The 13,279-nt window shown below is 32.9% G+C and overlaps 1 long non-coding RNA gene across 3 annotated transcripts in view; it reads right to left on the bottom strand.

The window, feature by feature from the left end:
• The window catches only part of LOC144282958 (uncharacterized), a 52,393-nt gene that overhangs the window by 33,153 nt on the left and 5,961 nt on the right, over window positions 1-13,279 (bottom strand). For 2 of the 3 annotated variants that reach the window (XR_013351366.1, XR_013351365.1), the window contains exon 2: window positions 6,660-6,742. The exons of the other annotated variant lie outside the window; for it this stretch is intronic. This is a non-coding gene — a long non-coding RNA (uncharacterized LOC144282958). The remainder of the gene's footprint in view (window positions 1-6,659; window positions 6,743-13,279) is intronic. 3 annotated transcript variants of the gene reach the window in all.

Here is a 13,279-nt window from a genome sequence, read left to right as displayed (position 1 = left end):
TGCCTTTATTCATCTTCCTTAATCTACTTAAAATAATTTATGAGATTAAGCTTCATTGGAATAGTATCGTTGGCTGTAATATTAATTTTCACCAGACTAATCCTTATGAAGGACAAGATCACATCTGTTTTGTTTAACACTGTATCATATAAAAGATATCCTGTTAACATTTCTAGAACTCATAAATTATTTTGACTCTACTACTTGCTTTCCTGTCACCCTGAGCCTCTGATCTCTCTTCTCAGAGCCTCAGTTTTCTCTTCTATAAAAACAGATATGGGATAGTGACATGTTATAGGTATTCAATGAATGTTTTCAATTTCAGAGTACGGACAATTCGCAAAGACAAGCTAATAAGAATTCATAGACCCATCCACCACTGATATGTGACCTAGAACAAGTTACTTGACTTTATCTGTACCTCATAAGAAAGGTGCAGTGATTCTCCTTTATATTTCCCATCTCCATCACTCTTGATATCAATGGTTTGTTTCTTTGCCTCATCCACCTCTTCAAGAAAATAATTTCCAGTGAATATGAAATATAGAAACCTAAATTACTATATATCTTGTGCAAGTTCTTTTATAAAATAGTTTTAAAAGTGGTGCTATGTGTTCACATTTTATAAATTATATGCAAAACTTTATATTCCTAAAATTAGTATTGCTTATTTCTTTTACATGCATAATGTATGGTGAAAGTAATATACCCATAAACCAGAAATAGGAGTAAGATAAGATCAACAAAGAATATCCTTGGAAGTGATTAAGAAGATAGAAATTAAGATGGGATGAATAAATAAGAATCACCTCTTTTTTTTAAACTGAAGAATTATTTGTGTGTATGTTTTTAAAGTATGAAATGATGGAAAGTGAGAAATAAGGTTCATTCTATGATCACGGCTTCATAAAAAATGTATGAAGCACAGATGAGCAAGACTGGGAAAACAGGTTGGGGTTGGAAAAGGAAATATAAATTCCATTTAAGCTACACTCTGGTGAAAAATTCAAGTAACAAAATGTACTATATTGAGTCTGGGACTAAGGGGCAAAAATGAGAGTTGACATATGAATTTGGAAATTATCAGCACATGTAGTATTTGAAGCCTGAGAACAAATGTTATTACTAATGAGAGAGCACATCCCAGAAAGAGAGCAAGAATTAATTCTTGGGTTATACAAACACTAAGAGATATGTAGGTGAAGAACTCACCCAAGAGAAACTTCAAGGGTCCAGGGAGATCAGAGAAATATTAGGATAGTGGCTTTTCCCAGAAATTCAATAAAGAAAGTGAGTCATGGATAGGATGTTCAAAATCTGAGTCAAATCATGATACAATGACGTAGAATTGGCCATTGGGTTTGAAAAGGAATTCTTGGAAAAATTGACAAGAACATTTTCAATAGGGTGTTGTATATTATATCTTTATTGAAAAGGTAAAATGAAGTCAGTTGATACAGAAAACATTCTTGAGAAAAAGTTTTTATATGGACAAGATAAATAAGGTAGAAGTTTGTTTCATAGAAGCGTTTTTAAATTTTAACATTAAGTGTGAGAGAGCTTTGTGTGTATGTGTACACAAACTTGAGGAACAAAATATTTTAGCTGATGAGGTGAAATTTACTCAATATATAACAGTCTCTGCTCTTAGCTATATTGAAAAAGAAATTTCTCTTCATAACATTTTTTTTAAAAAGCCGAGTAGATGGAAGTATACAATTGAAGTCCTATTTTGAAGCATTCTCGAAGGAAACCAAACAATTGGAAAAGCATGCCTTGAATAAAATACATGAATAAAATCTCATGCTTACATAAATGCTCAGCAAACTGTTTCATTTCTGGGTATGACATTAATTATGTAAGTCCACAAAATCGCAAACAATTTACAAGGTAGTTTTTTAGATAATTACTATTTGGTCTTTGTGGCATTTGCTTTAAATCACCTCTGGATGTCATAAACTTATTTTTCTTAGTTAGATATGGGTAATACACTATGGGAAAAAATGTAAAAATAAAAATATATGAAATATTTAGGCTATCAAAACAAATGGAATAATACTGTCGCTTGTTCCACTTAAATTAATACTGGACATGTCCATATGTCGAAACCTTGCCTTTACACAGTGATCTATTCAAATCATTGACTTAAATGAGATTCTGTGCTTATCAAATACATTCGTAAGACAGAACCAAAGTATCAATTGCATTTAAGCATCATTCTGAACTTGAAATGTTATGTTCATAAACATGATTCATATCAGGTACAATTCTTATGAGTGGTAAAAATTTTGCATAATAAAAGTGTTTCAAGTGGTAGGTAAAATACCATTTAGCTTTCAAAAATCTAGGTAAACAATATCTTGGCCGAAATTACATATTGGTTAAGTGACGCATCTTCTAGTACTTAAGTCCAAAACATTTTATTTTTTCCTTCCATAAAATACAAATAACTATATGTTTCAGAGGATTTTATTCCCATTTTATGACCTCATCACTCTTTATAGCTGATCTCTATGAAATAGAATAGTTTCTAGAGAAGCAAAATACATATATCTTTTGTTTTAGAGATGAATAGTGATCACCAGATACCTCAAAAAATTAATATTATTAAGTTAGAAAAAGATCTCTCTCATTCACTCAGTTTTGCAATGTATTTCGTCAATGGACACTGTGAGAGAAACAATTTAAACCAAGAAAGAACAGTTTAACCTCTATATTCATCTGGATTTGGAACATAGTGAGAAAATATTTTAGGAAATGGAGAGTACTGTTTTCTCTCTGATATTTTGTACTGATAGCTTTCTACATGCAAACAATTACGGAGTTACTAAGAGTCTCATTTTCCTTCAGAATATTTAACAGAAACATACTTATTTTGAGACCTTCTTTCTAAAGAAACCACCTTGTGCTAGGAACTTTCTCAATCTAATAAAAAGTGTCTATGAGAGACTTACAATTAAAATCATGCTTTATGGTGAAAAACTAAAAGATTCCCTCTAAGATCAGAAATAAGGTAAGGATAACTGCTCTGAGATATTCTATTCAAAGTAGAACTAGAGAATGTAGCTAATGTAATAAGGCAAGAAAAGAAAATATTGCATACCATAAATTTTGATGGTTGTTTGCCAGTTCTTATTTAGTTTTAAATATTTTCTTAAATTCTTTTGTGAGTTCTCCTTTGACCATAAAATACTAATTATATAGTGTAATTTCCAAATATTTGGAAATTGTCCCCAATTTATTTGTGCTGATGCTTTCTAAGTTAACTGTAGTGTGTTCAGAAAACATTCTGAACTATTTCAAATTTTTCACATTTATTAAGACTTGTTAATTTATGGCCTCTCTTTTGATCTACCATGGAAAATGGTTCATGTGTGTTTGAAAATAATTTTTATTCTGTGTCACTGGAATAGTGTGAAACTCTAATGTCAAGTGCATATACCTTTATACTTGTTATATCTTCCCAATATATTGATCCTTTCAGTATTGTAAAACACAGCTTTATAAATCTCTAGAAATATTTGTTTTCTTAAAGTTTATTTTGTATGATCAATTAATATAACCACTCCTGATCACTTACCATTTTAAAATGTTATATATTTTTCCATTGAAAATATTTTTAAACATATTTGGAAAAAATAGTTTGATCCTACTTTTATTGTATATAACAATCTGAGTTTTCATGGGAGTGTTTAGTCTAAACTCATTTAATATAATCATTCCTATGATTGTATTTATGCCTGAAATTTTGCTACTTATTTGCTACATTATTACATCTACTTTATTTCATTTGTTGATATACTAAATTCAGTGTGTTAAATAAACATAATGATATACAATTCTAATTCTTTGTTGAAATTTTACCTATATTTTTTACTTTGTTTTCTTAGTGGTTTATCAAGGAATTATAATATATATCATAATTTATCACTAATTCATGTAAATAATTCTTTTTAAAACACAGTAATCTGGAGCACCTGGGTATCTCAGTAGGTTGAGAATTTGCATCTTTATTTCAGTCAGGTCATAATCTTGGGTCGTGAGATCAAGTGCCACATCTGGCTCTATGCTCAGTATAGAGTCTGCTTGAGATTCTCCCCCTGCACCCTCTCTCTCTCTGCTTCTCCCCACTCTCTCACACACATACTCTCTCTCAAATAAATAAATACATATTTTTTTAAAAATACAGTAATCTTATTCAAATTTTGCTCAAATCTTGCTCTACCACTTCCTTGCCTGCTTTTATTATAATTATATGCATCATTTGCTTATATTATAAACTCAACAAAATATTGTGATAATTATTGGTCTATACAATATTACTTTAAAACATTAAGTTAAAAATTTGAAAATATTTCATGAAGTCTTTTATGTTTTCCAATATATTACCAATTCCTTTGCTCTTTTGTTTTTTCCTATGGATTATTGTTGCTGTCAGGTAACACTTCTTTTTTAGACTTAAGGAATTCTGGTATTTATTGTACAATAAAATAAATATCCTAATAACAAGTTCCTCGGTGTTTTTTTTTTTTTAATTACAGGAATGTATTTATCTTACTTTCATTTCAAAAGAATTTTTTGACTGATATAAAACTCTTGGGTAATAATTTTTTTCCACAACATAAAATGTTTTATTCTATTATCTTCTGAATTAATTTAAGAAGAGATTTCCATGTATGGAAATGTAAATGATATAGCTGTTCTTTTGAATATGATGCTACCTTGCTCTGTTGCTGTAAATGTTCTCTGACTTTGGGCAATGTGTTTAAAGTGAATCATTTTGTGTCCCTCCTACTTGGGAGTCAGTGAACTTATGTATTTATATTTTTAAGAAATCAAATTTGTTATATGTCATTAAATCTTCTAATAGAGTTTTTCTTCCCTTCCCCTCTCATCCATGAGTCCCAATGCACATATATGTTTTTAGTTTCATCCACAGATCTGAAGTTTGTATATATGCATTCAAATGTACATTTCTTTCCGTTTTTCAGGTTTTGTAATTAATATTGATCAAAATTCAAGTTCACCAATTCTATTACCTGTCACTTTAAATATGTCTAGCATGTTTCATATTTATTATAATAATTTGAAGAGTGCTAACAGTAATTTAGAAAAAAAACATATGGATATGTTTATACATAACAAGCATAATCAAGGGAGGATTTAAGTGGGAAATTGTTACTTTCCCTTGAAATTGGAAAAGATAATGCTCAATTGTCCCAATGCTTCTAAAAAATTGGAATTTTGGGGATTCCTGGGTGGCTCAGTGGTTGAGCGTCTGCCTTCGCCCAGAGCGTGATCCTGGAGTCCTGGGATAGATTCCCATATCAGGCTCCCTGCATGGAGCCTGCTTCTCCCTCTGCCTGTGTCTCTGCCCCCACCCCCCTCCCTGTGTCTCTCATGAATAAATAAAATCTTTTTAAAAATTTGGAATTTTGTCTTACAATAGAATAATTTTTCTATTTTAAAATACTAATTATATGTTTGCCAGATTGTTTTGTGCACCAAAGCCATAATTTAATAAACATTTACTAGTGAGTAAATGTATAGTCTAGAAAGACATCTACTTTCTTATTTGTAATAATTTTTACTTATTTTAAAAAAATAAATCGTGGGGAAATCTTCATAGATTAAATACTTGCCTATGATTAAATACTTCTGGCAGCAAGAGACTAACTCAAAGTAATAAATCTGACTGCAAACATGAAATCCATTAGAAAGTCCTTTCCGATACTGAGCCAAAGTATTAGCACTTTTGAATTCCATCTGTAAATCTTTACTTGAGCTTCTATGACCATACATACTTTTTTTTTAATCTTAATTTTACAAAGTAGACAAAGATTTTGGGTGAGCAACAAATCTTTTGAATCTCCTTTTTATTTCAAAATATTTGCTACTATGTTAGTTTTTCTTTAAAAGATTTATGTATTCCAATAGAAAGGGAAAGGGAGCAAAATAATTCAGGAGGTTTTTTTGTTTTTGTTTTTGTTTTTGTTTTGTTTTGTTTTGTTTTGTTTTGTCAACAAGGTGAAACAGAAGCTCAAACTCTCTTTTCATGAAATTTATACTGTTATTAATGTAGTCTATTATCGGGGATCCGTGGGTGGCACAGCGGTTTGGTGCCTGCCTTTGGTCCAGGGCGCGATCCTGGAGACCCAGGATCGAATCCCACCTCGGGCTCCTGGTGCAGGGAGCCTGCTTCTCCCTCTGCCTCTCTCTCTCTCTCTCTCTCTCTCTCTGTGACTATCATAAATAAAAATTTTTAAAAAATGTAGTCTATTATCAATTACTGGCTTCGGTAAACAAAACTTCTTTTCCATATAGATTTAAAGTGAATCTAAGTCCATTTGTTTGATTTTAGAAATGTCTATGATAGTGCTTTGCATTTAGTGTCAAAAATGGCTGTTGTAGTATCAAATGAATAGTGACATAAATCTTTCCATCTGTGTGGGTCTCAGTCTAAGTCTTGACTTATTTAGCAGAATAGATACATATAGGAAGGATTATTCAAAAAGTGAATTATAGCAAAAAAATGCATACTTAACCCTTCTCTATTTTATCTGCAATATAATTATAGGCTTGTAAAAGGACCAGTCCACAAAAAAAGACAAAATGAACAAAAGTATATACAGAGCATATCTGAGTGTTGGCAAACATACCAAGCATGTGGGCTCCCACCCACTGTATTCACAGCCAATATTTTTCAGATCATCTTCTGTCCTTAGCCCTCTGAAATATGTTCCTTTAAAAATTAACAAAAAATATGCCTTTGTTAAATCTGAAGAATAAATTGGCTATGTTTGAAATATGATAATTTATTTTGCTAATTTCTCTACAACCCACTTACATTTTTACTTGGGCTAATTTACTATTGAATTATTCATAGCCTGATTGCTGTTGATTTGACTTCCACCAAAGTATTCATGAAAAAAGTATATACATATTTTAAAGAGGGACCATTTCTTTAAAAGTGCCAAAAAGTGTTATAAATGCTTCCTGTATAGTGTCATTACTTACAACAACCCCTAAATGCAGGAACTATAGTTATTCCTACTTCATGGGTAGAACTAAAGCATTGAGAAGCCATTTAATATGCAAAAGATTTTTAAATTTTATTTTATTTATTCAATGACATTTAGAAGCAATTTGAGATCAATGTGCAATGGTTCCAGAGCCTATGCTCCTAACCACTTCTGTTACTGAAAAACATGTACCATTTTATTCTTTATAATTAATTAGACTTTTAAAATGGAAATAAATCCAGTGATATCTTTGGATTAAGACTTATATTTTATTAATGATGCACTGAATCACTCAATAAAGAGAAGAAACACATTTCTGTATTTATTCTGCCTATAAGCAATCCCCAGCTTTAAAGTGAATTCATGACATGGACTTTCCTTTAAAATTGTCAAAGATCAAAAAGTAACACAAACTGTTTTGACAGACAATTTTATAGAACTATGCAATATTATATAAAAGAAACATGAATATGTTTTAGCATTCATGAAATAGAAAAAGTGCTAAAAATAAATTCATGTAATGATACCTCACCAAATTATTAAATATGTTATACATAGGACCAAGTTGGCTGAGAGAGATAAATAATGACTTTATCTTTTTTTTATGCCTCAAATCTATTATTTTTTTTACAGTGTGACTTTACCTTATAATATTAAAATTAAAAATTTAAATCAATGAATAATAGTGACTCAAGGGAACATGTTAAATACCCAGAAGAAGTAAACATATTTCTCAAGTTGACTCTATCATAGAACATGGTATTTCTGTTTTTAAAAGACTATTTTTCTTAATTATAAGATGTTTTAAGAAATTAGTTACTTTTATTTATATTTTTGAATCAAGGCATACTGGGCAAATAAAAACAAGAATCATGTGACATACATATGAAATAAACTTTAAAAGCATTTTACAAATATATCTTTTCCAAATATTCTCACCCAGTCTGTACGTTGTCTTAACAGTTTCTTTTGATGGGCAAAATTTTTCATTTTAATGAAGTAGAGTTTATCAATTATTTATTTCATGGATTGTGGCTTTGATGTACCTAAAAAGTAACTGCCATGGCCCAGATTATTTAGGGTTTTTTTCCCTATGTTTTAATCTAGGAGTTTTGTAGTTTTACAGTTTACATTTAAATCTCTCACATTTTAGTTTATTATTATTTTTTTTAATCTCTTCCATTTTAACATCTGGAAAGCTGTGTTAGAGCCTGGGTTTAGAATTTTTTTTCTTTTTCTTTTTCTTTTTCTTTTTCTTTCTTTTTTTTTTTTTTTGTGGAAGTCCAGTTGTTTCAACACCATTTGTGGAAAAGGCCCTTTGCTCCATTGTACTGCCTTTCCTTTTTTCCAAATACCAATTGACTGTGAATATGTGGGTCTATTACTGGGTTTCCTGTTCTATTCTACTTATCTGTTGATCTGTTTTATCACCTATCCTATGCTATCTTGATTCCTATAACTTTATAGTAAGTCTTAAAGTTGCATAGTGTCAATCCTCTAATTTTGTTCATTTCCTTCAATATTGTGTTGACTATCCTGGGTCTTTTGTATCTCCATATAAACTTTAGAATCACGATTGTTGATATCCACAAAACAACTTGTTGGGATTTTGAGACATAATTTATATATATCAGTTTGAGAAAAACTGAGTTTCTCAGTTTTATTTTATTTTAATTTAATTTATTTTATTTTATTTTTAGTTTCTCAGTTTTAAGCATGATGTTTGCTATAGGTTTTTGTAGATTGTCATTATCAAGTTGAAAAAATTCCCTTCAATTCTTACTAAGAGGTTTTGTTTAGTTTTGTTTTATCACGAATTGGTATTGGAATTTTGTAAAATGCTTTTTTCTGCATCAACTAATATAATCATGTGAATTTTCTTTTTAGTCAGTTGGTATAATGGTTCATATTAATTTAATTGATTTTTGAATGTTGAACTGGTTTTTCATTACCCAGAATAAATTCAAGGTAGTCATAGTGTATGATTCTTATTAAACATTGTTGAATTGAACTTCCTAATGTTTTGTTTAAAAATTTTTGCATACATGTTCATAAGAGACCTTTGTCTGTAGTTTTCTTTTGTTATAATGTCTTTATTTGGATTAGGTATTGGAATAATCCTAGCCTCCCAGAATGAGTTAGGAAGTCTTCCCACTATCTTTATTTTATGGACAACGTTGCAGAGAAATGACAATTTCTTCCTTAAATGTTTGATAATATTCGCTAGTAAACTCAACTGCAGCTTGTGCTTTTTCTTTTGAAAGGTCATTAATTATACCTTCAATATCCTTAATAAATATAGGCTTATTCAGAAAGTCTATTTCTTCCTCTGTGAGTTTCATCAGATTTGTCTTTCAAAGAACTGGTCCATTTCACCTAGGTTATCAAATACGTGGATAAAGAGTACTTCATAAAACTCGTTTATTGTCCTTTTAATGTCTACAAGAACCATACTGATGTTCTCTCTTTCATATAACATTGGCAATTTGTGTCTTCTCTCTTTTATTCTTAGTTGGATTAACTAGAAACTTATTTTATCAATCTTTTCAAACAACCAGTTTTTGCTTTTCATTTTCTCTACTGATTCCAAGTTTTAATTTCATTGCTTCTCCTCTAATTATTATTTTTCTGTGGCTTAGTTTTATTTTTTTATAATAAATTCATTTTTTACTGGTGTTCAATTTGCCAACATACAGAATAACACCCAGTGCTCATCCCGTCAAGTGCCCCCCTCACTGCCCGTCACTCATTCACCCCCACCCCCAACCCTCCCTCCCTTCCACCACCCCTAGTTCGTTTCCCAGTTAGAAGTCTTTATGTTCTGTCTCCCTTTCTGATATTTCCCACACACATCTTCTCCCTTCCCTTATATTCCCTTTCACTATTATTTATACTCCCCAAATGAACGAGAACATGCAATGTTTGTCCTTCTCTGATTGACTTACTTCACTCAGCATAATACTCTCCAGTTTCATCTACGTTGAAGCAAATGGTGGGTATTTGTCATTTCTAATAGCTGAGTAATATTCCATTGTATACATAAACCACATCTTCTTTATCCATCATCTTTCGATGGACACCAAGGCTCCTTCCACAGTTTGGCTATTGTGGACATTGCTGCTAGAAACATCAGGGAGCAGGTGTCCCGGCGTTTCATTGCATCTGTATCTTTGGGGTAAATCCCCAACAGTGCAATTGCTGGGTCGTAGGGCAGGTCCATTTTCAACTCCTTGAGGAACCTCCACACAGTTTTCCAGAGTGGCTGCACCAGTTCACATTCCCACCAACAGTGTAAAAGGGTTCCCTTTTCTCCTATTCCTCTCCAACATTTGTGGTTTCCTGCCTTGTAAATTTTCCCCATTCTCACTGGTGTGAGGTGGTATCTCATTGTGGTTTTGATTTGTATTTCCCTGATGGCAAGTGATGCAGAGCATTTTCTCATGTGCATGTTGGCCATGTCTATGTCTTCCTCTGTGAGATTTCTGTTCATGTCTTTTGCCCATTTCATGATTGGATTGTTTGTTTCTTTGGTGTTGAGTTTAAAAAGTTCTTTATAGATCTTGGAAACTAGGCCTTTATCTGATTGGTCATTTGCAAATATCTTCTCCCATTCTGTAGGTTGTCTTTTAGTTTTGTTGACTGTATCCTTTGCTGTGCAAAAGCTTCTTATCTTGATGAAGTCCCAATAGTTCATTTTTGCTTTTGTTTCTTTTGCCTTCGTGGATGTATCTTGGAAGAAGTTACTGTGGCTGAGTTCAAAAAGGGTGTTGCCTGTGTTCTTCTCTAGGACTTTGATGGAATCTTGTCTCACATTTAGATCTTTCATCCATTTTGAGTTTATCTTGGTGTATGGTGAAAGAGAGTGGTCTAGTTTCATTCTTCTGCATGTGGATGTCCAATTTTCCCAGCACCATTTATTGAAGAGACTGTCTTTCTTCCAATGGATAGTCTTTCCTCCTTTATCGAATATTAGTTGACCATAAAGTTCAGGGTCCACTTCTGGGTTCTCTATTCTGTTCCATTGATCTATGTGTCTGTTTTTGTGCCAGTAACACACTGTCTTGATGACCACAGCTTTGTAGTACAACCTGAAATCTGGCATTGTGATGCCCCCAGATATGGGTTTCTTTTTTAAAATTCCCCTGGCTATTCGGGGTCTTTTCTGATTCCACACAAATCTTAAAATAATTTGTTCTCACTCTCTGAAGAAAGTCCATGGTATTTTGATAGGGATTGCATTAAACGTGTATATTGCCCTGGGTAACATTGACTTTTTTTTTTTTTTTATTTATGATAGGCACACAGTGAGAGAGAGAGAGAGAGAGGCAGAGACACAAGGCAGAGGGAGAAGCAGGCTCCATGCACTGGGAGCCTGAAGTGGGATTCGATCCCGGATCTCCAGGATCGCGCCCTGGGCCAAAGGCAGGCGCTAAACCGCTGCGCCACCCAGGGATCCCACATTGACATTTTCACAATATTAATTCTGCCAATCCATGAGCATGGAATATTTTTCCATCTCTTTGTGTCTTCCTCCATTTCTTTCAGAAGTGTTCTATAGTTTTGAGGGTATAGATCCTTTACATCTTTGGTTAGGTTTATTCCTAGGTATCTTATGCTTTTGGGTGCAATTGTAAATGGGATTGACTCCTTAATTTCTCTTTCTTCAGTCTCATTGTTAGTGTATAGAAATGCCACTGATTTCTGGACATTGATTTTGTATCCTGCCACGCTACCAAATTGCTGTATGAGTTCTAGCAATCTTGGGGTGGAGGCTTTTGGGTTTTCTATGTAGAACATCATGTCATCGGAGAAGAGGGAGAGTTTGACTTCTTCTTTGCCAATTTGAATCCCTTTAATGACTTTTTGTTGTCTGATTGCTGAGGCTAGGACTTCCAGTACTATCTTGAATAGCAGTGGTGAGAGTGGACATCCCTGTCTTGTTCCTGATTTAAGGGGAAAGGCTCCCAGTTCTTCCCCATTGAGAATGATATTTGCTGTGGGTTTTTCGTGGATGGCTTTTAAGATTTTGAGGAATGTTCCCTCTATCCCTACATCTGAAGAGTTTTGATCAGGAAAGAATGCTGTATTTTGTCAAATGCTTTGTCTGTATCTAATGAGAGGATCATATGGTTCTTGATTTTTCTCTTGCTGATATGATGAATCACATTGATTGTTTTACGAGTGTTGAACCAGCCTTGTGTCCCGGGGATAAATCCTACTTGGTCATGGTGAATAATTTTCTTAATGTACTGTTGGATCCTATTGGCTAGTATCTTGTTGAGAATTTTTGCATCCATGTTCATCAGGGATATTGGTATGTAATTCACCTTTTTGGTGGGGTCTTTGTCTGGTTTTGGAATTAAGGTGATGCTGGCCTCATGGAACGAATTTGGAAGTACTCCATCTCTTTCTGTCTTTCCAAACAGCTTTAGTAGAATAGGTATGATTTCTTCTTTAAACGTTTGATAGAATTCCCCTGGGAAGCCATCTTGCCCTGGACTTTTGTGTCTTGGGAGTTTTTTGATGACTGCTTGGTTATTGGTTATTGGCCTGTTCAGGTTTTCTATTTCTTCCTGTTCCAGTTTTGGTAGTTTGTGGCTTTCCAGGAATGCGTCCATTTCTTCTAGATTGCCTAATTTATTGGCGTATAGCTGTTCATAATATGTTTTTAAAATCGTTTGTATTTCCTTGGTGTTGGTAGTGCTCTCTCCTTTCTCATTCATGATTTTATTAATTTGAGTCTTCTCTCTCTTCTTTTTAATAAGGCTGGCTAATGGTTTATCTATCTCATTAATTCTTTCAAAGAACCAACTCCTGGTTCTGTTGATCTGTTCCACAGTTGTTCTGGTCTTGATTTCGTTGAGTTCTGCTCGAATCTTTATTAACTCCCTTCTTCTCCTGGGTGTAGGATCTATTTGCTGTTTTTTCTCTAGCTCCTTTAGGTGTAAGGTTAGCTTTTGAATTTGAGTTCTTTCCAGTTTTTGAATGGATGCTTGTATTGCGATGTATTTCCCCCTTAGGACTGCTTTTGCTGCATCCCAAAGATTTTGAACGGTTGTATCTTCATTCTCATTAGTTTCCATAAATCTTTTTAATTCTTCCTTAATTTCCTGGTTGACCCTTTCATCTTGTAGCAGGATGGTCCTTAACCTCCACGTGTTTGAGGTCCTTCCAAACTTCTTATTGTGATTTAGTTCTAATTTCAAGGCATTATGGTCTGAGAATATGCAGGGGACGATCCCAATCTTTTGGTATCG

Source organism: Canis aureus, chromosome 14 (assembly GCF_053574225.1).
Source record: "Canis aureus isolate CA01 chromosome 14, VMU_Caureus_v.1.0, whole genome shotgun sequence".
Lineage (NCBI taxonomy): Eukaryota > Metazoa > Chordata > Mammalia > Carnivora > Canidae > Canis > Canis aureus.
This window is presented reverse-complemented; position numbering and strand designations above follow the sequence as displayed.